We start from the raw sequence: 25865 nt of genomic DNA on the forward strand, positions 1-25865 counted from the left end.
CTTGCTACTGCCAGAGTGCTCACTACTTCTTGCAGATAGTAAGTGAGGAAACATTTCTCATCAGTCAGGTCGGACACTCACATCTTAGGAGGAGCGTCAGATGCTCACTGTTATTAAAATGTCAGCAGGGTGTGAGACCCTGTTGCTCTACCCCAAGGTCAGAGTACAGGTTCACACCTGCTCACAGCCCCTGCCCGACCAGCAGTCCCATCTTCCGAACTGGAGATGGATGCCACAGATAGGCTGAGATTTAGATGGTATCCCCCAAACACTTACCAGGAAAGTCATCACCTATTACCCCATTTTCTAAGTCCTGCGAGTGAAAAATAAGTCCCAGAGGCATGTGGGTTGTATTAAAACACATTCAAAGTTCCCTCAGAATGATGGGAACATGCTTGCTGAGGTCCCTAGAGGGTCTCTTTCTGCAGGTATAGCTTTTAAAAACTGCAGGGAGTGACAGTGTCCTAAATATGATCAATGTACCAGGTGAGTGAAAATAGCCAGACATCCAAGGGTACATTCTGGAGGATCTCATGTATGCAACATTCTAGAAGAAGCCAAACCAAGCTGTAGAAATAAAAAGCAGGTAAGTTACTGCCTGTGCCTGCCAGCAGAAGTGGGGATTGGCTGCCAAGGAGCCTAAAGGACGAGCACAACGGAACTTTCTAGGTGACGGAATTGGTTTTTATCTTAACTGGGGTGGTGAACTAACAAATGTCTTCACTGTCAAAAATCCCTCAAATGGTACACTGAAAGTCACTGTACTGTAATGTATGGAATTTATATTTCAATAAAGTGATTTGAACATTTTTTTAAATTACCAAGCTAAACAGAAAAAAAAACAAAGCGCTTTAGCGAAAGAAGGCCAATAGCGATTTGAAATAGGAATCCCAAATTTAATGTTAAAAGGGCAGATGTTCTGAATTGCTGGTACTGTTTTTGAAGCAAGCTGCTTCTTACATGAACATTCTGGAGAGCTGTGCTCCAAGGAGGGAGGCAGAAGGAATTGATTTGAATCCTTGACAGGTTGATTGATTGAAAAAGCAACTCCAGAGCTGCCACTGGGTAGCAGGGAACTCATAAGGGACTGCACTGAGGGGCCAGATTTGTTTGTGGGTGAGACCCCCTAGGGCAGCGCTCCTCAAATCATCGGGGGTGGTGAAAGACCAGGTGTTTTTGTCAGTGTTGTTTCTTGTTTTGTAAAATTAAAAGAAAAAAGAAAAACCGATGCCAGAGTTCACAGCATATCAAATTGCTACGCAAGTCTCCAAACACTTCTGCTCGGTGTGTGTGCTGGCCTGCTCACAGACCGTTAGCAAACATGCACAGACGGGACTCGACGCTCAGAGCACTGTCCTGGGGGTTCCCACAACTACTTGGGGTGCACTTTGGAAGAGACCGAGCTCCCATGTAAGCAGAGAGACGGGAGCCAAAGTCAATTAGGTTATGAATATGAACGTGGCCTTGTTTGTACACAGCGGATGGTGAGGTCTGCGGAAATGTGCTCACGAAGATTTCAGAACAGGTACACGAGGTCAACAAAACACTGTTACGGAAAGATTCGCCTGGCAGCACACACAGGATGGGGGAAACGGAGAAGCCTGAGTCACTGGACTGACGAGGAGGCTGTTGCCACCAACCAAGTGGGAGATGAACCACCGTAGTAGCTGCGGGACTGGAAAAGAGGGAGCAGAGGCCAGAGGGCTGGGAAGGGACTGCCAGGGACTGTGACAGCCTGGAGGGGGGCCTGGGGGGCGCAGACAGGTCAGAGTGGGTGCTTTGACAGGAGGAAGCTGTGAACTAGGGAACTAGGAAGGAGGCTCCGGATGTACCCGGGCTCCCTGGGCCTGGCAGCCTCCGGAGGCCTGACTCTGCCTGCCTTGGCCTCTAGCCCAACAATCCTTGACCCACTGCCACCCACAGTTGGTGACAAAGGGAGACAGCCAGCGGGGGTGGGAGAAAGCTCCCAGCTTTGTGTGCCGTTTTCCACGCCTGGCACGCCGGCGTCTTCCCGCTCACATTCCCCCTGCCGCTCCTCCTCACCCCCCAGGCCCAGCATAGGTGTCACCCAGGCAGAATGAATTACCCTGCCTTTTGCTGCCATGGCACTCAGATGGGTGTGAGCACACAAGTCACATCACAGATTGCTGCGCAGATATTGGTCGGCCCGCGCACACTGCGGCATCATCGGAGGAGCTGGGTCCAAGGTCTGCTTCACCAACTTTTAGCGCTGATCCCGAAGCTGAGCACACACCCCAAGTGAGAGAGCACACCGAAGGCAGGCCCAAAACAGGCAGGGAGGTCACGTGCAATGGGCTGGACAGCTGTGGAGGTGGATGAGGGCCAAATGTCACATGAGCTCGCTTTCCTCGCCCTTGGATACATGTGTGGTAACCATTATTGGAAACTTTCAACTTCCTCAATCCCAAATACTGTAGGGGCTCCTCTCTAACTGAGAAAACAATTGGCAGCCCATCAGGGTAGGTCTTCTCGGGGTTTAGTCAGCAGCGCCTTGAGCAGTCCCACTTTTACATTCTGTAAGAACCTGGACGAAGGCTGATCTGACCGGTGAACTGGGACTCACCACCTTTGCTGTGAGAACAAGAATCAAGAGGAAAGCTGGTTAGTCCTTCAGATCTGCTGGTCCTGAAGTCAGTGTTGGGACTACAGAAACGTGGAATTATCCCAGACCTGGAGATGGAAGCCCAGGTTTAGGGCGGGGCTACCAGGGGTGGGGCGTAGCTGGCCAGAACAGCCTCATGGGTTGGGGCCTTGCCACAGAGAATGTTACACGTTTGGAGTATCATGCCCTCACCCCTTTAGGAGAAGAACTTACCCCCGTGATTTTCTAATCCAGAGAAGAGGCTTCTATGGCACAGGGTGGAAAGGGTTTGAGACCCCAGAGGGAAGTTACAAGAACAATCAGGAAGTAGAGATTTTAGTTAGAAGTAGGAATTCCTGGACGTGAAATGCCCAACTGTAAAACCACAATAGCCCTGGGCAAACTGGGGTGGTTGGTCAGCCTAGTTGGAAGGGACCTTAGAGATCATTGCCTAACCCTCTTTCACAAAATTTAGTCCCAGAGAAGGCAAGCCACTTGGCCAAGTTCACACAGAAGCAGGGCTGGGCCTGGAGCCCAGGTCTCCAACTCACCCTACAGGCTTTGCCCCCAATGGCGTTTTCTGTCAGCATCTCCTGGCTACTTGCCTTCTTCACTTCCACGGCTACGGCTACCTACCTGGTGCCACGCTAAGCAGGGGATTTTGCAACAGCCAGTTAACTGCTCATTGTTAGACAGGCAGGGTATCAATATCCCCCAGGACAGGAGAGGAATCAAAGCGAGGAGACCTCTGGGAGAGTTGTCACGAGCCCCGCAGCCCCTCCACCTTACGGGAGGCAGACAGTGCCTCTGGAACTCTTTTAACTCGTTCCGTGACAGCCTCTGTAGGGTAAGGAATGAAACTTGCTTGCCCCAAGCGTGGACCAGTGGGTCTGCTTCTCTCTCTCCCCCCCTTAGGTCCCCATCTAGACACAGACAAAATCTCAACAGAAATAAAATCCTCTTCACGTGCCACCCTTAGCACAACTGGGCAAGAAGAGAAAGAATAAATGCACAAATGGAAAAGCTCAGTGACACATGGTCCAGAGCTCCTCTGGACCTTTGGTTTGCATCTCCTCTCATTCCTTGAAGGGCCGAGGGGTTAAGTCAGCAAGTGATCCCACTACCCAACCCGAATGGAATCTGTGGTCCGAGAGTGGGGCCCTGGGGTGAGGTGGTCTGCAGGCACGTGGCAACGCGTGCTTCCCGAAGGATGATGAGATCCAGTGATGGATGGTAGGGAACTACAGCTCCACAGACTTCCCAAACAAGCGGACAGAAAACAAGCAACGTCTTCTCCCACCTCTCCTCAGCCCCAGGCTGTCTGTTTACAAAGGTTGTGTTTTGCACTTCTCTCTCCTCATGCCTGAATCTGTTCAGGAATGCCACATCCCAGCCTTTCTGGGCCGACCACATGTCACAGCGCCAACGTCGTGATGGAATGTGGCATTTCTGAATGAGTCAGGCAGGAGCGCTGGCCCTTTGAGAGCAAACCTGCCTCAGACGGCTTCATCGGGGGACCCCACTGTTCGTACCATTAGATGGCGTATCTCCAGATTCTTGAAGGCCACGTTCACTTTACTGATCAGTGTGGTGAGTGACAAACTCAGAGAAGTAGGGCCGCAGTAATAAAGAGTCTGCTTTCATCACTTTCTAATTTACAAAGTCCTTTCATAGCTGTGCTCTCCATTGATTCTTACAATACCCTTGTGAGGAAAGCAAGGCTGGTAAAGTTCAGAGAGTAGAAATGCCTCAGGTCAGACGGGGGCGAGCAGGTCTAGAGGCTGAGTCATTGGAATCAGACATACTGCTGGCTTTTCCCACTGCACCGTCCAGCGTTTGTCGACTCCATCCTTTTTCAGAAGTGGACATGCTTGTTAATCTAGGAGGTGGATAGGCCAACTCTTAGGGGCTTTTCTGAAGCACTGAGGTGGAAACTTTGCAATAAAGCCAATGAGGATTTAAATGAGGATTAAATAAAATAAGGTTTGGGAGGCGGCAGAGTACAGCGGCTGAGAGCCAGAGTTTGGAGTCAGTAGACCTGGATTCGAGCCCCACGTTTGCCACTTGCTAGCTGTGTGACCTAGGATACTCCATAGCACCTCTCAGTTTCCTCAGTTTCAGTTTCCTCATCCAAAAAGTAGGGATAAGGTTAGTACCTACTTTATAGGGTCGTGAGGATTAAAAGTTATCATGTATGCAAAATAGCTGAGTCCCTGGCACAAAATAGGCACTTGATAAATTTGCTGAATAATGAGTTGAAATGATTGGCAAAGCTAGGCTACGAGGGAAGAGCTGGCTAAGTCTGAAGCCAGGGCTCTTAACTTTTATGAAATGCTGGTACCCAAACATGCCAAGCACCTCCCACCAGACAACTGGAGTAAGAGGCATTCTTGAAATAGCTGGGAGATTCTCCTTGAAGCCCCTTCCAAGCCTCAAATACCCATGCAGCTCACCTGCTTTCTTGGAGGCATCCCAAAGGCCTTCCGAGAAAAGGAGGCTGGGAAGGGAATATAAACTCCACACCAGCGCTGTGTCTCCACATGAGGGAAGAAGCGGACTAGTAAAAAATTAGGGTCCATATTTAGTGACAGAAGGAGACTAAACTTTGGTTGATGAAGACACAATGCAATATACAGATGATGTCTTATAATACGGTACACTTGAAACTTCCAGAAACTTACTAACCAATGTCACATTTAATTTTTTAAAAAATTGTTCGGTCTGACCCCAAGTTCTACACCTGAGATGGAACGTTCCTGTCTTCGGAGCTGTCGTGGTGTGCCGGGACAGGAAGAAACCACAGAGAGATGCTGAGGCCCAGAGAGATGAAGCAACTTGCTCGAGACTAGACAGCCAGGTAGTGGCACAGCCAGGGCTAGAACCCCCGTCTCCTGACTTCCAGCCCCAGACTCCCTGCCACCACTTTCCTGATTACATGATGGGCTTTCAAAATCATTTAGGCCCAGAATTAGTTCAGCACTAAGCTTTAAAAATCCCCCAGGGCCCTCCCACATTTCCTTCGAGGACAAAATCACTCAGGGAGAAAACTGTAGTAAAAAGTCTTTCGAAATGGCAGAGGCAGGTGTTCCCTCAGCCCGGAGCTTCTAAGAGAGAGTTGACACACTGATTTGATCAGCGGATCATCTGGGTGCCACCTCTTGGGCAATTTTCATCTTTTTCAGTACTTGGTAAAGTGTCAGGTGTATGAGCCCGATGGTCTCTGATAAGTGCATTCTCTCTGTACCTGCAGCAACGCCAAAGACCTGGCAGGCCTCATTCAACCACACCAGAGGTTTGGACAAACAGGTTGCTCCAATCCCCAGTCAAGTATGTTATTGGGAGGTACCCCACCCACCCCACCCATGAATTCCAAACAGCGGCTCTCCCTTCTCACTGTCCTTCACAATTAGGTCACAGGCAACGGATTCTGGAGGATTCTGGAACGGGGGTCTCTCAAAAGCTCCAATGAAACTTTTTACCTCTTGGCTGAGGGGACGAAAGCCAAAAGAGACGGGACTTTGGGGTCAAGGTGAGAGTTTTGGTTGTTTGATCCACAATCTTCTTTGACCTGAGTGCAGTGGCCTGAGTCATTCAGATAACACATCCGACAAAGAAGCCAGGGCTGCAGGGCAGCAAGGAGCAAGGAGAAGTACCAGCAGACCCCTAGTGACTTAGCTTCCAGGAACACTTGGCAGTGCAGGAGGCCTATCTCCTGATAGCCAGGTAGCAGGGCAAATAGCCAGGTGCTTGCATAAGGTGAAGCCACACCTACTTCAGACACTTACCAAACAGAGAAGGGAGCCTTTCCCCATTCATGTCTCCCTGCATCCCTGGAGCTGGACTTCCTGAGTAGGTGTGTCACCTGGAGAAGGGACACCTTAGTTTGCAACAGGAGATGTGTAAGTTAGATACATAGAAAGACAATCCCAAATTTGGGAGCTGAGTGGCATTACCAGGGAATTTCCTCCTTTTGACATAACTTAATTAAACAGTCAGCATGGTTCTCTGAGAACAATATAGTTCTGGAATTGAATAATCTATAGATTAAGTCTGGAAAACTTGCTTATACTAAATCACTCGCTTTTGCTGGGATTTGAGTTTGGGGTTGGGGGACTTTCTTCTTCATTTGTTTTGGTCTGGGTTGCCAGAGGTAGGTTCCTTCTCAAATAGTCCTAGACCTGGTTAACAAACAAACAAAACAGACCCCCCAACAAACAAAACAACCACCACCTCCCTAAAAATTCATACACGAACGTGAGTAGGAGCCGTGTACAGAATCACAAAACAAACGCCGGTTCCTAAAGCCACTTTCAGAAGTTGCTGATACAGGAAAACATTTTGTCTCAAAGATCAACAGCACGGGTACCTCTATGAATCAGGTTCTAGAAACGACCTTCATGCATCAAGGTACAAAACCTCGAGACTTTCATGAGAAATGGTTCGTAACAAATCCTTGAAGTTTGAACAGAAAAACAGGTGTGTTCTCCAGAGAACTGAGTGATGTTCTCAACTGCAAAGGGCAGGAAGGTTTTACCCTCCCCTGGGCCGCCAGCCTCCTTCCTGTAGTCTCCACGACAGGTGAGGGACCAACCAGGAAGGAGACTGGTAAACAGAAGGCACTCAATAAATGCTTGTTTTACAAGTAAGGGCAAGAAAGAGAATTTTTGTGAAAATGGAAAGTAACAAAAGCTTTGGGCAGTGTAAGGGAAATGAACACTTGATATATTTCACTTTGAACAAAGAATAAGAGGAGCTAATACTGGTCCTGATGGCCATAGAGCAACTGACATTTACTGAGTGCTTTCTGTGTGCCAGGCACCACGCTAAGCGTTTCATATGAACTTCCTCATTTAGTCCTCACCATAACCCAATTAGCGAGTAACTGTCATTTGCCCCATTTTACTGGTTGGGTCACTGAGGATTATGGAAATTGAAGAACTTGCCTAGCAAGTGGCAGAGCTGGAATCAGAACATAGGCCATCTTACTTCAGAGTCTGTCTCTTAAATCATTACGATCTACTGCATGCCAATCCAAAGAGCTTCTCGTAATTTAGTTAATTAGGGCCCTGGAAGGAGGGTATTTTCTTCTCATAAATTAGCAGGATAGAAGCCCCAAGCTCAGCATGTGTTATCAGGTGCTGATGTTTGGCTCTTGACCTAGTTCAGGGAGGGCTGGGATTCTTCATTCAGCAAACACCGATTCATTCATTCAAACCCATGTCAGTGCCTATACCACGACAGGTTCTGTTCTCAATACAGGAAAAGCAGAAAGAAGAGACACGAGGCCTGCCCTCAGGGAGCGAGCTCCCAGTCTGCGGGAACAGACTTGTGAGTAAATTCCAAGGTTCAGTTTGTAGGTGCCGCCGTAGGTGCACTGGGCCTGTGAGCACCAGAGCCGAAGGCTGAGTAACATGGTGGTTATGGACATCCCTGCACTATACAGTAGAACAGGCCTGAGCTTCCACCCTGGGTCCTCCTCCATTTAACAAGTTGGATGCCATGGACCAGTACCTTAACTTTCCAAGCTTCGGTTTTTATCACTTTCAAAATGCTAAAACAGGAGGTGGCCGGTTAGCTCAGTTGGTTAGAGCGTGTTGCTAATAACACTAAGGTTGCCGGTTCAATCCCCACATGGGACACTGTGAGCTGCGCCCTCCTTAAAAAATAATAATAATAATAAAATGTGGTTTAAAAACAAATGCTAAGACAATATAATCCATACCTCACCCTCCTGTTACAGGAAGGAAAGATATAATGTCTGCTCCAGCACACAGTAAGTGCTACCTAAAATTAGGGAAGACGGGTCTAGGGAATTAGGGATGGTTCTACACAAGGCTTGGGCAGGAAGACTTGGGCAGGAAGTGGTTATTTCAGGAGCAGGATTTGGAACAGAAACAAGAAGGGGTGACATGCATTGGGTGCTCAGGGAAAAGAGAGGTTTCTTATGGCAGAAGAGAACCAAGACAGAAGCTGAAGATTCAAGAAGTGTCAAAACAGAGAGTGATGAGCAAGTGACCAATATTCTGAGCACAAGTGTGCAAAGATACACGAGTACGTACAAGGAGTTCACTGCAGCATTGTTTGTAATAGGAATGAGGGCATGCAGGGATGAATGTAGAAATAAATGAACAAGTAGAAATAACCTCAGTACCCATCCAAAGAATAGTGGCTAAATAAATTACGGTATAGCCATATAATGGAACACTGGCCATTTTTTAAATGATGTGTATTAGATATACTCGCATGGAAAGACATGTGCAGCATCGCATTAAGTGCAAAAGCAATTACAGAAGATATGTTGAAATGACGCAACTTTGTAAATTCATAAGCAACCGTATAGAGGAATATTTACCAAATTATTTATAGTGGTTACCTCTGGGGAATGGCATGGGGGGTGTGGGGTGGGTGACGTTTCACTTTCTACTCTATGATAAAAGGTATTATTTGTGGGTATCATTTTTATAACAAATTTCTAAATTAAATTTTAATGCCCCAAAGGAGTAGAATAGGATAAAAAAGGAACAGAGGTTATTGGGAGGACATTGGCTATCCATGAAAGCAGGTTCAGGGCCAGAGTCCTAGCACAGAAGACATTAACAATGGTACAGAGGAATTGGGTGGAAAGTGAGGTCAGCAGGTGGCTGCACTGTGCCTGTATGACAGATGGAGAAGAAGGAGCCAGACAAGAGAAGAAACTGGGGGTGCTGCAGAAGCCCTGAAGGAAGGTCCAGGGAGGGACAAAGGAAGAATAAGATCAATCTGGTAAAAGGGACACATTTAGTGGGGAAGGAAGGAAAAGAGGGAGGAGGGAGGGAGGAGAGAGGTGGTGATTGACAGTTTTCAAGTTCTGAGAAAGCGGTGAGTGCCTCCGACTTAGTAAAGGAGCAGGCAGTGGTTTCCTGCTGAGGACAGGAGCAGTGGGGCAGTGGTGAGCTCGGGTTGGAGGCTGAAGGAGATGAGAGGACTCCTTTCTGACTGTATCAGAAGGGGTGGGAGAGAATTCCTCCTCCTCATTACCCCCAGCGAAGAAGCGCCCAGCTGGTAGAACTGGCTGGCGCTCCCATTCCTGGACTCCCTGTTCCAGGTTTCCAGGCTTCCTTGTGCCAGCCCACCCTTGGCTCTCTCAGCCACAACTCTTTGTTTTCTATAGTGTCCCTGGGGATGTGAAGGTGAGGAAGGGCAGAGGGTGGGTGGCCTGTGGCTACAGCGACTAACAATGCTGCTTCCGTGTATTTTGTCCCTGGTGGAATAGGACTTTTTTGTTGTTAAGGGAGAGAGAATGGTCGAGGTTCTCCAGAGTACACTAGAAGTGCCTGAAGGTTCTCTGAGCCAAAAAGTCTTTCCTCACACCCTGGGTCAGCTGGGGATTATCAGGCCACGTGTCCTGATTTTTCTGTCGGAGACCGTAACCAGCCACTCATCAGGACTGATGGTGGCATCATTGCTGCTCGTCCTCAGCAAATGGTACCCGGAATGTGAAAGGACACCTTTCGGAGGAGGAAAAAAAGGAGGAGAGAAAGGAGAACAAGGAAGGAGAAGGTGAGTCTCCAGATTTCAGAACACGGTAAAGAGGATAGGTGATGAAGCAGAATGAGTGTCCTGCAGCCAAACGACAGGGAGGATTTAGGCTCCTGGGTGAAGAATTTGAGTTACTGTCGTTAGGTGTTGAGAAGTGCTAGGAGCCTGAGGTTTCCACGAGGGGAGGCATCTTTTTCCTCTTATAGTTGGAGGCTGGCTCAGGAGAATGAAAGACGCGCACAGAGTGTCTACTCCACCGTGGCCACACGTCTGTGGTAGACTTGTGCTCAGGAGGTGCCTCACTTCCTCCTTGGGGGTGTGGGGCAGACGCTGCGCTAAGGCGAGGTCTACGTCAGATCAAGCTTAGTCAGCTGACAGTCAGCCAGCACCCAGTGACGGTGGGATCGGACCTTCTCTGCAGTTTTGAGAATCAGATGGCTTTGGGCCAACTGAAACAAGAAGAAAAGATCCTGAAGGCACAGTATGTAAGAATACCAGCGCTGGAGGAAATCTCTAATACTGTATAGACAGAATTCATCACTTCCTCCGCCCTGTCTCTGTAGCACTTCTTACAGAGAGCATGCTATAATTTATTGGCATGCATCTATCAAAAAAACCACAAAACCCTTATTTCATCCTGTTGCATTACCAAAGCATGACATCTAGCTCAGGGTAGATCAGTGATGTGATGCACCCGGTCTTACCCGCTTGTTTCACCAATGGGAAAAAAAAAAATTGAGTCCAAAAAGCTGGAGAGACATTCTAAGCTATTAACTTGCTCACACTAATGCCGTACTGGCCAAAGGTTTAGCTCCAGCCGGTGTTCAGGCCAAAGCATGAAGGCTTTCCGCAGTGTCCAGTGAGACGGAGAGAAAAGAGTCCCAACAAGCAGTGTGTCCTGTGCTGCAGAAGCCTGGCAGCTAACTTTTGGAAACAGCCTTGTAAGCAAAAGGGATTTATAAGAGTATCTGGCAAAGGAGGTAAGTCCTGAGAAAACGCTCTCCCTCTAAGGTAGGGTATATAAGACACTGGCTTTCCTTCTTGCATTAAGGAGGGGCCCCATCTGCTCCCCAAGGAGAGTGAGTGGCCCTGTGAACCTTCTTAGATATGTTCAGAAAGCACCAAAAGTAGAGTTAGGTGTCCAGGTGAGTGGATGAGTTATGTATCGGGGACTAAAAAGGGTCAGTTTTTGGATTAACCCTTTGTATACACAGCCTTTAAACTGCTCAGATAAAAAGAGAGAAGGTGAAATCCTTCTGGAAGAATACCTACCAAAGTCTCCTCAGAACCCTGCTCCCTACAGATGCTCTTGGAAAGAAAAACATGGCTCTGTGACCAGGAAGGATGGGTAAATGCTGCATTCTAAACCTGTTCTGGGGGAGTTACCATAGATATTAGCACACTAAGGCGCTGAGAAATCCTGCAGCAAGGAATCAGGTCGAACTCTGTTCAACACTATTGCACAAAATTATGTCACCAGGGAACACTTTGTTCCATGTCACACTTAGGACAATGGCTCTCAGGCTGTTTTGTTCACAGTACACTTTCCAATTCTGGAATCTGGGGCAGCACACTTGAAATCAGTAACACGGGCAATGTACATGGGCGGGTCTAGTGTTTCCAAAGGTCTTCCCATGGGACAGTCAAGATTGCATGGCTCACTCAGTGCCCTTCAGTCCTGAGTGGAAGGTTGGCTTGAACTTGGCTTTGCCCTGATCATGCTTTCTTATAGTCCCCAAACCAAGTCGCCACGTATTTCAGAAAAGTCTTCCTTGAAATGCCTTGGCATCACACCACACCTTCTTTGCAGCCAGTTGACCCCGCTCTGCAGGACATCACCCCCATCCACTTAGCTCAGCGTTCTCCCCACCAGGCATCCTTACAATAGTGGGATGCGCAGCTGCAGCAAAAATAAATTTTACATACACTGAAAAAGGTTTGGCAGCACATCCGTTAATGACTGAAGTCACACAGGCTGAGGGCACTGGCTTTGGAACTGGTATTCCAAGAAGCAAGCTAGGAGGACTGTCGGGAAGAGGCATTCATAGGAGGTTATCTCCAGCCAGCCATGGCTTCTCAAGAGGCATGTAGGGCTAGGGAGTGGGCGGGGGGGGGCCTGCTGGACCCCTAGAAGCCCCCCGAAGCCCTCTGAACACAGACACAGAAAATAGCATATAAAGCCTGTCCAAACCTGTAGAGAATTTTTATGAGTTTATTTTGAGCCAAACGGATGACAATTGCCTGGAAGCAAAATCTCAATGGATTGAGAAAATGCTCTGGAGAATGCCAGTTTTGCCTCTTGTTTTATACATTAGAATTAAAGGAGGAGACGCACGGAGGGTCACATGAAATCCATTGGTGGTAGATGAAGGGGGCTGGGAGAAAGCAAAGTGGGTGGGAGGGGTAATCTCTGGGATTGGATACAAAGGCCAAATAGAGTAACACACCCTTCTTTTCAACTGGTGGGTACAGGATAATTAGCATTGACAGCACACAGAGATGGCTTGTGAGCATCAAGATAACCATGAGAGGCTCTGCAGTGTCCTGTCCGCCTACCACTGTGCCTTGAGCAGGCTGCAAAAGAAGAGTACTTTGACATTTCAAAGGTATGTTATCTGAGATGTAAAAAAGACAATAGACAGGCTCACCTAAGGTAAGATTGACCTTTGTCAAGGAAGCTACAGGCCCAGGATGTGACTACCTGCCATGACCCACTTTTAAGTTAGGGATTTCTATGTTCAGAGCATCCTACGGGGTTCATTTCAGTCTCTCAGTTTGTAGGGTCCACCACATTGGCCGCCTCTGAGCTCGTCAGGTTTCGTGGGTGGCCCCCTTTTTCGTCCACCATCCCATTTTCCTCTTTCCAATTATTCAAATAACAAATTTCATGGAAAAGGTGTTCGTTCAGTGGTTATTTATTTAATTACGTGCTTGCAGTTTGTTATTTTTTAAAAGCCACCTGCCAGAAAAATATGGTCACCCTGAATTAATCCTCGTTAGGGAAATCATGACGTGTGCAAGGGAATCAGTCAAGAGCAAAAACCCCTGTATCCTCTTGGCTCTGCCACTAAATGAGCAAATAGCTTCACCCCTCTGACGCTCAATTTCCTTAGCACAGCATAAAGTTAGATTGGATTAAGAAGCGTCTAGAAACTTTTCGATGCCAACATGATTCTGATTTCTAAAGGGTGCAAGAAATAATTCTAAAATCAATACATAAAAAGGAAATGAAGGATTGAGAACACTTAAAAAAAAAGGGAGGCCAAAATGGAGTGATTTTTGCTAAGCCAAGTCACCAAACCAAAACTTAATAATTAACCTAATTAACTAACTTAATTACAGTTTCAGCCAGGAGTGGAATTTTCAATTACTCTGGAGCCTTCTGACCTATACTGGTGACATAATCTGCATGCTAAAAGCCCTTGCCATTCCCTTCCCCCCAAAAGATGACCTGGCCTCAAAATAATCCTTTTTTTCCTAATAACTCCCCTGCCCCACCCTTCTGCTTATAAAAATGATCCATGTTGTACAACCCCTTGGAGCACCCTTCTAGTTGCTAGATGGGATGCTGCCCGATTCATGACTCTCTAAATAAAGCCAATTAGATCTGCAAATTTACTCGGTTGAGTTTTGTTCTACAACAGAACAAAACAATCATGTAATGATTATTTATTTTATTCATTTTCATTGGATAAACTTCATTGGATAAATGATTTATCCAAAATTCATTGGATAAATGAATTATTGGAAATAGCGTGTCGGGCATTATTCTGAGTTTTTTGCATGTTATTATCTGTCTAGTCTTATAGCAACCCTGTGAACAAGATGTTGTCATTACCTTGCTTTACAGATATTAAGATATGAATGTCTTGCAGACAGTAAGAGCTTAGCCAGGACAACATTGATACTAAGTAATGGAGAGCGGATTTGAATCCAGACTCTAGAGCTGGTGGATTTTCCAAAATATCAAGCTTAATCATATAGTAACAGATGCTTGTGTGTGTATCTTTTTGTCACATGAAATGTGTGTGAAAGATAAATTTAAGAAAGAAAATATAAATACTTACAGGCGGAAGATTTCTAAAAGGAGCTGATATGGTAACAAAAGTAAATTGTCTAGCCAGAGCACAGTCTGGAAACCATATTGCACATGCCCCAGCAGCCTGACGTGTTGGACCGGGCGTTGGTAGGCTGCCATGGTGGAGGGGAGATTCCGGAGCTAGGTTCAGGAAGGAGTAAAGTAAGCTGCAGGGAGAGCCCCAGAGGGAGGAAGCTGGCAAGCATCCAAGAGAAGGTGGTATGAGCCTGACCACGGACACTTAGCATCCTTGCATCTCCAGGCTACTTCTAAGCCTAGAGGTCATCTCATCACACCTCCCACCCAAAGCAGGCATTTCTTTTACAACGGCCTGGTGGGTGTTTATCCAGCCTGGCCTGAGCATTCCCAGAGTTGGAGCTTGCTTTGCTTATCAGACAGCCTTTTCTATTGCTGGACATCCAAAGATATTACAAAGCTCTGTTTCTTTAAATGAGACCAAATATGCCTCATGGTGATTTCTACCTCGGGCCCTGGTTCTGCCTCCAGGGAAACCTTTCCTGTGACAGGCTTTGGAAATTAGGAGATGCACTGAGTCTTTTGCCACCAAGCTAAAGAGACTGGCTCCTGCAGACATTCCTCGTGGGACAGGTCTTATCCCATCACCATCTAAGTTACTATCCTGTCAGCGTTACTAGACTGGCCCAGGCTCACACCTCACTCACTCACGTGGGTGTCCTGTGGAGGACCTGGCTCAGGGCCTGCCACACGGTCGTAGGCACACTCTGATCGATTATTTGAATGGAACTGAACAAGAAAAGTGCAAGAGGAAAAGAAAGCAAAAACTGAGAGCCTGGCCCTTGGAAGCATTGCGTAGACAGCATCTAGATCCATCTCTAAATCTGGGGCCATTTTTCAGACCCTCCCTGGGAGGAACCACTTTTCCCACATGCTGTAGTTGGGGTCAGGGGACACTGATCCCTGCTCTACACTTGAAAGAGCTGTTTTTAGGGATCAGCATTATGACCCCAGTGCCAAGCCCAGGGCCTGGCCCACAGTAGCTACCAGATAAACACCGAACAAATGAATGAACAATAGTAGTTTATTGCATACTTACTATGTACCATGTTCTTATGTGTATTAAACATGTTGCCTGATTTAAACCTTACAACTCCATGATTAAAATATTAATATACTCATTTCACAGATGAGGAAACTGAGACTCTAAGTTAAACTTGCCCAAAGTTACTCGACTGGCAAGTGAGAAAGCCACGATTCAAACCCAAACTTGCTTATCTCTAAAGCCCATACTTTTCACTGCATCATATTGCCTCCTGAGGGAAAAAAGAAAAGACAGACAGATAGGCAAGCAGATAAGAAGAAACAGAGACAGGAAAAAGAAAGAGCGTGTAAAATAGCTTTGTGAATCATAAAACTCTGTGAAAGGAAGCGCTGGGATCAGTGTGAGAGAAGGGCCCTCTCTCATCTAGTCACACCCAGGTTTACAAACTAGAAATCAGGGTGGAAAATTCCAGATTCTGATGTGCCTGCTTGGCATGCAGAGACTGTCTGGGGCAGTCTGGAGCTCCCTGCCTTCACAGGCACTTGAAGACACGCATCTCTTTCTCTAGCTTCAGGTTGGCAAGCCCAGCTTTGCCCCCATCCAGGTCAAGAGTCCTAGGCTGGCCAGCCACCCAAGTCCACCAGCTTGCACCCTGGACCTTGGCAGCCCCTCCTCCACCACAGGCATTTCCTCCAGGCTCTGCCAGCTTCCACTGTGTCTCTTGAACACCAGCAAGGACACCATTGTCTGGCTTTTGTCCCATTCAGGCTACAAGGGGTTTACAGGGCATGTGTCCTGTGCCCGGCTTTGTGTTTAACACTTACCCTGAAACAAATCTCCTATCCCAGCTGTGCAAACACTAATGGCGGTTCTGGGGCATGGAGCCCACTTCGCACAGGGTAGGGAGTTGGTCTCTCTATCAAGCGACCAGAGCTCGCCAGCCCGTTCCCTCTAATGCAGAGGAGGGATCTGACTTACAAAGCAAACCGTCCCTCAGGACTTCCCCACTCCGCGTGAAACCTTCATTGCCTCTCCACTGTGTTTAGAATGTGCACTAAACCCCCACCAGGCCTGCCATAGCTCCTGCCCCCGCCCCAGCCTCACCGTGCCCCTCGTTCCTGCAGTGGCCAATTTGCAGAGCCTCGCCTGTCTCCAGTACATGTTGCTCCTTCTGCCCCCATAAGTTCTCTCCTACTGCTCCAGGCACGAAGTCTCCTCCTCTTTGTAAATCTCAGGCCCTCAAGACAGCCATCCCTCAACCCTCGGCCAGGCTATGCCCATTGTTATAAACCCTGAAAGCACCTCTACTCCTTCAGTGCACATTTTTAATTATTTGTTTAAAATCCATCTCCCCGGATAGACTCAAAGCTCCATGAAGCTGCAGACTGTATCTGCTGTGTCCACTGCTATTTCCCCAGAGCTGTACAATCATGGAAGAAATATTTGAGGGTATGGGGGCATTCTGGCTCACACATCGGGTCTAGCTGGCTATACGCCTCCAGCTAATTGCTCCCAATCTCTAGGCCTCAGCTTCACCAACTATAAGAGCAGGCAGAGGGCTGGGTAACCTCCGAGACCTCTCACCGTGCCAATGTTCTAGGTTCAACAACTGGAGAACACTGAGAGTGTAGCATCAGCTACAACATAATTTTAGAGCAATCCCACCCATGAAGGAAGACCCTGGGAATGTAACTCCCTCCCATGGTAGGAGCTGTGTTTACAAAATAAACCCAAATCCTCATAAATCATTCCAAGTGGAGCTGCCTGGGTTGAAGCAACAAGACAAAAATACCTCTGGGCACAGCTCCTCTGGGCCCCCACCCAGATGAGGGGGAGCAGGGCCGGCCAGCGCTGTGCCTTCTGGATCGTCCGTGGCCAGGTTTTCCTTTGCACTCTGGGCCCTTCAGTGGAGCTTCTCTCCTACTGGTCAGACTTCTAATCCTCTCTTACCCCTTCCGAGTTCTAGGACCTTGCAAAGAGGAAAGCACCTGAAAAGACAAGAGACCTAGTTCTAGGTCAGCCGCTTCTGAGATGTGTGTAATCTTCCATAAATGTTTCCTTCGTTCTGATCCGAGGTTTAGGTTCTGTCAAATAGGAGTTATGACATCTGCTCGAATGAGCTTGAAGAAACACAGAGGGGAACTATTTGGAAAAGTTGAAAGGGCTATACAAAGGCAGGGATTACTTTTGGCCATTGTTTCCTGCTTGCTTACTGACTAATCAGAAAACTCAGCCCAGATCAAGGCATCTGAGGCACCCAGGCAGCGGGTGGCTGAATCACCCTCGTCTGGCTCAGCCGGCCGTCAAGGTGTCTACTTCAAGCCTTCCACAGTGCCCACGATTCGAGGTTAGGGGCCCTCGCTCTGAGCCAAACCTAGTCCCAAGAGATGCTACTGTAAGAATGTCTGGGTCCCTGTGATTGTCGGGCTTTGGGTTGGAGGGTGCTGAGGGGTTCAGAGCATGTACTTTGATGCCAGACAGGTTGAGTTTCTCTCTGCTGCTTAGCTGCTCTGGGAGCTTCTGTTTCCTCTTCAAGGAAGCAAGGAGAGAGGATGGACCTCCATATTAAAAGCGGTGATGCATATAAAGCATTCAGCTATGTGAGCGTGCCCCGTGTTAGGCATTTAAAAACTAATGTCATTGTTAGTGTTATTGCTGTTGCCATTTTTACTCCGGGGCAGAAGCCTACCTACGTTGGCATACCCTCACCTGTACCCCACCCCCTGCACACACCTGGTCATCGCTGAATTCCCTGAGCGCTCTTGCCACTTCCTGCCTTGTCTAGCCTTAGCCTTCCTGGTTCCCTCTCTCGAACAACTCTGCGAGACAAAGATTTCTAAATTTATTTTGTCACGTACCTTTTTTTACTCAGTATTGCTCAGGCCCTACCTCTGGAAATAAAAGTTTGGGACAAAGAAATCTTGGTCAATGGGTGTACCAAATTCAAGTGTCATTATGGAGACACCAGGGCATTCGGGCACATGGCATAGAAAGTAGAGTCCTGGACTATTTGGAGTTGAGATTTCTAGACTTGGCTTGGCCACTGATGGCGATTGCCAAAAGATTTCACATCCTTGCAATCTTTAGTCTTCCTATCTGTAAAACTAAAACATCTATTTTTTAAAAATGAATAAGCCTTTTCCCCGTTCCTCTAAGAAATCTTTTGCAGAAGCCCAACGTATAAAATATCTAACAGATAACTGCTCTGGATCTAGGAGGGGAGATATATGTATATGTATTAATATATGTATGTATATATCCACTCACACATATACATATATATCACACTCGTGCCTAATTGCCTTCCTGGACTTCACACGGTCTTGCCCCTACCGCTTACCCCCAGGGCAGCCTAGAAGCTCCTGCTCACACCCAACAGGTGTCACAGAGTCTTGCTTTCGTAACTTTGTGCCTCAGTTTCCTCATCTGTTGAATGGAGATAATAACTAGCCTCTTTACAGGGCTGGTTGTAAGAATTAAACCAATGAATACAGATAAAAGCCCCTGGCACAGCACTTGGACTAAAGTCAGCGCTCAGACATGGTTAAACCTCATGGTTATGCTATTACTGGCACTTGGTTGGTAAGGCGTCCGTCAGCCCCAAGTGGTAGGAATCCGTGAGCCTGTCAATGCATCATACACATGCGCCCACGTATCGAGACGGTGAATTATTCTCACCACCCACCATCCCACCTCCACTGCGTCTTCATGGACATGGGAGGGGATATGATGTTATTTCCCAAGATGGAAAAATTCTGTTTCCCCTGAAAGCTGTGTTTTATAAAACAGTGCTTCAATATTTCTTTCACTCCTTGATTCATTTGACGAGAATTTACAGGTCTCCCATTCTGTGTGCAAGGGTTGGTGTTAGGAACACAAATAGAAGAGACAAGTATGGGAAGAGAGAACTCGAATTAACAATGCCAGCCAGTCTGTGTTTAGCAGCTGGGGACCCAGACGACAGTCATTCATGCAACAGATATTTATTGTGCAACTAGTATATGAACCAGGCAGCCTACTGAGGAACGACAACAATGAAGAAAAACCAGTCCCTCTCCTTGCGGAGCTTGCTTTCTAAGGGGTATGAATAGGAAGGGCGACAGGAATTATACAGAAAGAAAGAAGCACAGGCGCTGAGGGAGTGGGAGGCGGAGTGCGGGAAGAAAAGGCAACCAGAGAGCAGAGAACAAGAGAGTCTGTTTCAAGAGAGGAACAAGGGTGTAGCCCCAGGTGAAGTGCAGCTGAAAGGCACAGCGTGTACAAAATGAGTTATCCCGGGGATTTCCAAGAACACTACTGTTTGCTTCTACTAATTGGCTCCTATGAGGACGGGACACACACTACTTCTTTGGAAACGAATTTCTTGTGTTTTAAATAAGCTCTTCTATAAACAAGTATTGAGGGGACATTTGGCATGAGCAATATGACTTGAAACTGATGCTAGCATTAATCTTTCTGTCACGAGTAACAGGCGAGGGTCTTGTCCCACAGAACTTTTCATTCTGGTAAGCTCATTGGGAAAAAAATTCATTGCGTTGAAGGGAAGCTGAGCATGACTTGCAATACAGTGCACAGGAAAGAGCTGAAGATTTGGAGAAGACCCGAGTTCGGATCCTCGATTCTCATTAATTGAACTTCCTCCCTCCAAACCTGTTTTATCACAAAAACGGGAATAGCACATGACGACATAGCGGATGTGAAAGTGACCTGTAGATGTCAACACATAGAGAAGCCATTTATTTATGTCAATAACTTCCTTTCTTTGTTTTTACGTTTTCCTTGCCCCCAAGCATGATGAAATTGGATTACTTGTGTGGCTCCTGTGTGTTTTGTGTTCAGAAGGAAGGATCCATATCTAACAATGGCACTACAGTTCTCTTGGGCTCACTTGTCACCAGGGAATCTCCAGTACAATCTGTCAGGGAAGCCCATTCAAGCAGAGCCCCCGAGGGCTGGCTGCTCCTAGGCACCGAGGCCCGTAGGCTGTGCTCTCGCCTGCGCCTCTCTGAGCCAGGCTAGGTTCCAGGACCCTCCTGTCTGCCCCCTACACCCTGGCACTTCTACTCCTGGAGACCCATCTCCAGCCTTCTTCCTACATCCTCCTCTCCGTCTCCATCCCAACCACCACACCTGCTCTTCCCTTCTTTTTCCATGTCTGATTCTACCACTTGCTACCTTTGTGTCCTTAGAGTGGATAAGATCTCTGTGCCTTGTATGTATTCTTTATCCATAAAAAGGACCTGATGAAAGAACCTACCCCATAGGGTTGTTTTCAGGATTAAATATGGTAATGCATTCTAAGGATTCCATACAATTGAAGGCAGTTGTCACCACTCAGAAAGTATTTCTCATTGTTACTCTTCCCCATATTTCCTTCCTCCCTGCTTCCCTCTTGCTCCCTTCTCCCCCATCCTGTCACTAACCCTGCTCCCCTCTTCCCTTCCACTCCCCCTTTCCTTCCGCCTTCCACTCTTTCCCTTCCCTGTCCTCCTGTGCTCCTGCCTACCCCCACCCTGACAGCTTCCCCAGCCATGAGTCATGGGAGTTTGCCCCCACACTGGCTCCCAAAAGGCTCTGGCTGCAGGCTGCAGAGGCAGACATAGGCCCCAGGCAGGAGGGGCCTGCTGCCAGGGCCACTATTTGCCAGAGGGAGCGGCCCGGTACTTGACTTTAGGGTACTTCTAGGACCCGAACATGCATTTATGGAGCTACCAGCCACTATTTTGGGAACTATAAGAGGCCTAACATCCCTGAGGAGTGGGAGAGGATGGACGTTGTACTGCCCATCTTTGCTAAAAGGGGAGAAAGATTGATTCTCGTCATTTTAAGCTGTTCTTTTAATATCTGGGAAACTCTCCACTAAGTCTTCTCCCAACCTGTGAGTGCCAGGATTCTTGGCCACGCCCACACGTTCTTCCCATCTCCTTCTTCCATCCCTTATTTCTTTCCCAGTTTGAATCTGACATCGGACCCTGACACCCATGACTTTTTCTCTCTTCTCTGCTGGACAATTAGCTCCTGGAAGATAATCCTCTGTCCCATTACGCTGAATTGTCTTAACCCTGTGCACGGGGGTTAGGGGCACGACCCCTTGGGGACAGGAACTGGCTCGGAATCTTGTCTAGGTCCCCAGCCCACAGCACAGAAGCCAGGAGTCCTTACATATCTGGAGAAGCTCCGCAGCGTGCATCTAAACAGTCGCTGTACACAGACACGACAGGGGATAATCAAGGCCACGTCAATGACTCTGGCTTTGATTTGATCTCAGGTAGCTCCAGTTGGTACTGATTTGATACCTGATAAATGAGGCTTTTTCAGTGAAGAATGAGGCGGCGCCTCCCTGCCCTGCTAAGAGAAGACTGTACTCTGTGCAAAGCTCATTCCCCCGCAGGGAGTAGCTGATGAAAGATAATATGGCCTTTGGTCTTCCTCTTCTCCCTGAAACAATTGAAGGGGCCTTTCCTTTTCCCATCCCGCGGGTGTGAAGCCACTGATACGCTTGTGCGCTCAGATCGAGCCTCTGCTCAGGCTTTGTGGCTCAGCCAGTGGACCCAGAGGCAGTTATTTTCAGATTTCCATGCCAATCTGGGGTGAGGGGGTTGGCATCTTGTTGTCTCTCCTGTTCTTCCTGAGCACTTTGTGGATGGGTGTCCATCCCCACAGAACTGGACCCAATGTTCACAAGCTCCTTAAAAATGGGAGACAGGCAAGGAGATGAGAGTGATACGACGTGAGAAGGACTCAGCCTGCCTTGCTGACTTGGAAGATGGAAAAAGAGGCCACGAGCCAAGGAATGCAGACCAGCCTCTGGAGAGAAATGCAGCCCTCTGGCATCTTGATTTTGGTCCAGCGAGGCCCGTGTTGGACTTCTAAGCTACAGAGCCATAAGATAATAAATCGCGTTGTTTCAAGCCACTATGTTTGGGGTAAAGGGTACAGCAGCAGCAATAGGAACTAATACGCCATGTACCTGTTTGTGAAATGGATGGGGTGGGCTTGGAGCTGATTTCTGAGGCTATTCTACCTCTGACATCCCTGAGTTTGAGCTCTGTACTAATAAACAGTTCTTTTTAAAATATGGGAAGGGACACAGAAATAAGTGAAAAGAAGTTACTTGTCACTAGAACATATCGTGTTTCCCTGAAAATAAGACCAAGCCGGACCATCAGCTCTAATGCATCTTTTGGAGCAATAATTAATATAAGATCTGGTCTCATTTTACTATAATATAAGACCCAGTCTAATGTAATGTAATGTAATGTAATGTAATGTAATACAATACAATACAATACAATATAATACAAGACCGGGTCTTATATTAACTTTTGCTCCAAAAGACGCATTAGAGCTGATGGTCCGGCTACGTCTTATTTTCAGGGAAACACGGTAATCGGGAGCCAGCTCAGGGCCAGAGCCTCAGCTCACGCCTGCCCCTCCTTACCCATTGCCCTTCCTGACCCACCCCCCCAGCAGGCAGCGCCCTCACCACCCCAGCCCCAGGCTCCTCTTCTCAGGCTGGCTGACAGCTCTGTGGGTCTGGAGCCAAGAGCTGGATGGAACAGCCATGCATTGATACTCACACTTTCAGCCCCTGCAAAGCTGCCTTGTTCATGCTGCTTGACAGACACTGGTCCAAAGTGACCATGTATTCTAAAATATGAGGAATGAGAAGAAATATGAGGAACTGAGAGCAAGAGGCCAGGATTCTCCCCCACTACCTCCCTCTTTCACTCTCCGCCCTCCCCCTGCAGCTGCTCCACATTCTGGCTGTATTCCCAAACGTCTTGAAACAGAACCCTGCCAAAACAACACACAGGCCTCTTCAGTCCAAAGCGTGGTCCCATATCATATTTTCCGAAGCCGTGGGAGACTTAGGTGGGAAGGAGTCGGGGTGGGGGGATGAGGTTTCTGAGCAGAGAGCGGAGGGGAGATGAGGCCAGCGTCCCTCCAGGCTGAACCTCCTGGAAAACTTCTGGGGGGTGGGGGTTGGGGGCAGGGGGACACCTGACAGCAGCAGTGGGTTTGGAGATCCCTACAAAAAAACACCTACAGCCTTTGTCACTAAACCTGACAGTTTCAGAGGAGCAGATGGGCAAGTGCATTCTCGGCCTCCCTTCTCTTTTTTGCCATAAGCATATTCTCGCTCTACCATTCTTCACATTAAACTTTTTCTTTAAATGACTCCATTTTATCCTTCAAGAAATTTATTTTTTAAAAAGAGTTGGGTTTTTTTTTTATCACTATCTGTGGTAGAAACGTCAAGAGCTCACCCTTTTCAGTCTTCCTCTCTTTCCAGGCACATGGAGCAAATAATAACACCCCCTCCATGCACGCTGCCTCAGGAAGCCTCGTGATGTTTCCGGCCAATGGACTGTGGAGGAAGTGACATATGTTGACTTTTTATTTCTATTTTTTTTATTTTAAATTCTTTCATTATATGTTTCAGGTGTATAGCATTATAATTCGACATCTGTATACACTGCAGAGTGATCACCACCACCATTCTGGATACCATCCATCACCGTACAGTGGACCTCCTTCGCCCAGTTTGCCCACCCCTTCCTCTCGGATAACTATGAAGAGGGGTGTTTATTAAAGACATATAAAATGATTCTTTACATTTCCTACAGTTTTATGTACTCTTTAGGTGGATCCCTACATCTATAGATTTTAGAGCTGTCTGAAAGGTGTCACAGCAAATCAGCTGCAGATTACCTGTGGGAGGCAGCTGAGATAGAGTGGCAAAAACGAACGTTACATTTACTCGTATCGTTTTACGTTTTCATCAGGAAAATATATCCCTGTATTACTTACGTAAGGAATAATTAATTTTACAGTGAACGGCAAAATGACAAAAGGAAATAAAACTGGAAGGTTATGCCAGATCTCTATTTTGAAGCATGTGAAATGTCAAGCTAAGCGTGTGTGCCTCCTGCTGCGGCAGCAAGAAGTTAAGGGAGAGTGTGGACGGTCGTGACCAAGCCTCTCCCTCGGGTGGGTGTGAGAACTGGGTGAGGAGACAGACACAAAGTGCCCAGAAGAGCGTCTGACATCAAGAGAATGCTTTGTAAGTATTCACTGCTTCTGTTTCCCCTTTTCAACGTAGCCATGTCGGCCCTTCCCTTCTCATGAACGGACCAAGTTGTTTCTGCCTCAAGGCCTTCATACGTGCTGTTCCTTATTGCCACTATTCCTTGCTTCCCTCTCCTTCTCATCCTTCAGAGTTCAACCTAAATATTAACAACTCAGTGATGCCTTCTGGGACCTGCCCGGCTAAGGAGTCCCCTCAGCCCACTGTGTGTCTGTCAAAGCATCGTGTTGATCTTCTCCAGAATCCCTGTCACAATTTGTAACCACATCTGTGGTTTAAAAACATTATTTTTTATCTGTTTAATATTTTTCTCCCCTGCTCACAAGTATGTAAACTTCGCAAGGGCAGGGACAGAATGCATCGTGGTCACTGCCATTTCCTCAAAGCCCGGTGGTGTTCCTGGCACAAACTGGAGGTAGAAGTAGCAGTAGTGATTATGATAATGGTAAGAGCTACTATTCACTGAGTACTTGCTGTGAGTCAGGCATGTTTTACATGCTTTACACACATTAACTCATTCAAATGTCTTAATAAGCCTTTTGAATGGATTTTAATACAGTCCCCTTTTGCAGATGAAGAAACTGAGGCATAAGAGATATTAAGAGATTTAACACAGCTGGTTAAGTATCAGAGCTGGGATTCCATCCTTTAGTATACCATAATATTTTAGTGAATGATGAATTCGTTAACACCGTGCTGGTTTGTGGTATTCCTGATGGCCTTATACTCCAAATATAAACACTGCGATTTGTTGGAGAATAAATGGGAAGGATTAGCCTAATCTATAAAGTGTCTGTAGGGAGGTCATAGCCTAGAGGAGGAGAAGGCAGCTATTTTCCACTGAGAGGCAGTAAATCAAGATTTGTGTGACAGGAGCAATGCAGGGCTGCAAATGAGCAGCAGGGGATGCTGGCAGCAACATGGGGAGCTCACCCAGCTCCACATCCCATCACCTGGTTCTACAGAGAATGCCCTGCCAAGCCCTATCATGGCCAGAGCTCCGAGAAAGGAGTTCTGGGAGTAGCGGAGAGAGCTGGCCGCCCTGAGGACGCTGCCAAGGAAGTAAGAGGAACCAGCCTCTGAGTCAGGTGAGAGATTTCTGTTCTGTCCTGGCCTTTAGAGGCAAGACCTTCCTGGAAGCCACACCTTACCGAGTCTTATTAGATGGATCCCAACAGCTGCCAGCCATGACTCTGGGTGTGCAGATGTCAGAGGAAAAATAATCATAGGATAAAGCAGCTAAATTCACTGCGTTCTCATCATGTGCCAGGGACTGTGTCAGGGGGCTTCAGAGAAATGATCTCCTTTCATTCTCGTAACAAACCTAAAGGTTCCTTCAACATTCATTTTGTAGATTAATATTTATCAAGCTCCTGCTATGTTGATGAGGTACGTGCTATTTTTAATTCTGTTTTACAGATGAGGAAAGAGACTTGGAAAGATTAAGTAATTTACCCAAGTCGAATATTGGCAGCATTAGAACTTGAAGTCTGGTCTGCCTGATGCCAAAACCTTCCTTCATTACCTCTACTCTAAATTCTCGCTAAATGTGAAA

The 25865-nt window shown here is 47.3% G+C and overlaps 1 long non-coding RNA gene across 2 annotated transcripts; it reads right to left on the minus strand.

The window, feature by feature from the left end:
* Window positions 1-999: 999 nt before the first annotated feature.
* LOC117016517 (uncharacterized) lies at window positions 1000-22870 on the minus strand. Of its 2 annotated transcripts, none has more exons than XR_004421917.1 (3): window positions 22800-22870; window positions 17012-17207; window positions 1000-2592 (listed from the first exon to the last, which is right to left on the minus strand). It is a non-coding gene; the product is annotated as an uncharacterized LOC117016517 (long non-coding RNA). The 2 variants fall into 2 exon arrangements; XR_004421918.1 differs by lacking the exon at window positions 1000-2592 and adding an exon at window positions 6408-6464.
* Window positions 22871-25865: the final 2995 nt, after the last annotated feature.

The sequence above is a fragment of the Rhinolophus ferrumequinum genome, chromosome 24 (genome assembly GCF_004115265.2).
Source record: "Rhinolophus ferrumequinum isolate MPI-CBG mRhiFer1 chromosome 24, mRhiFer1_v1.p, whole genome shotgun sequence".
In the NCBI taxonomy this organism is placed as follows: domain Eukaryota; kingdom Metazoa; phylum Chordata; class Mammalia; order Chiroptera; family Rhinolophidae; genus Rhinolophus; species Rhinolophus ferrumequinum.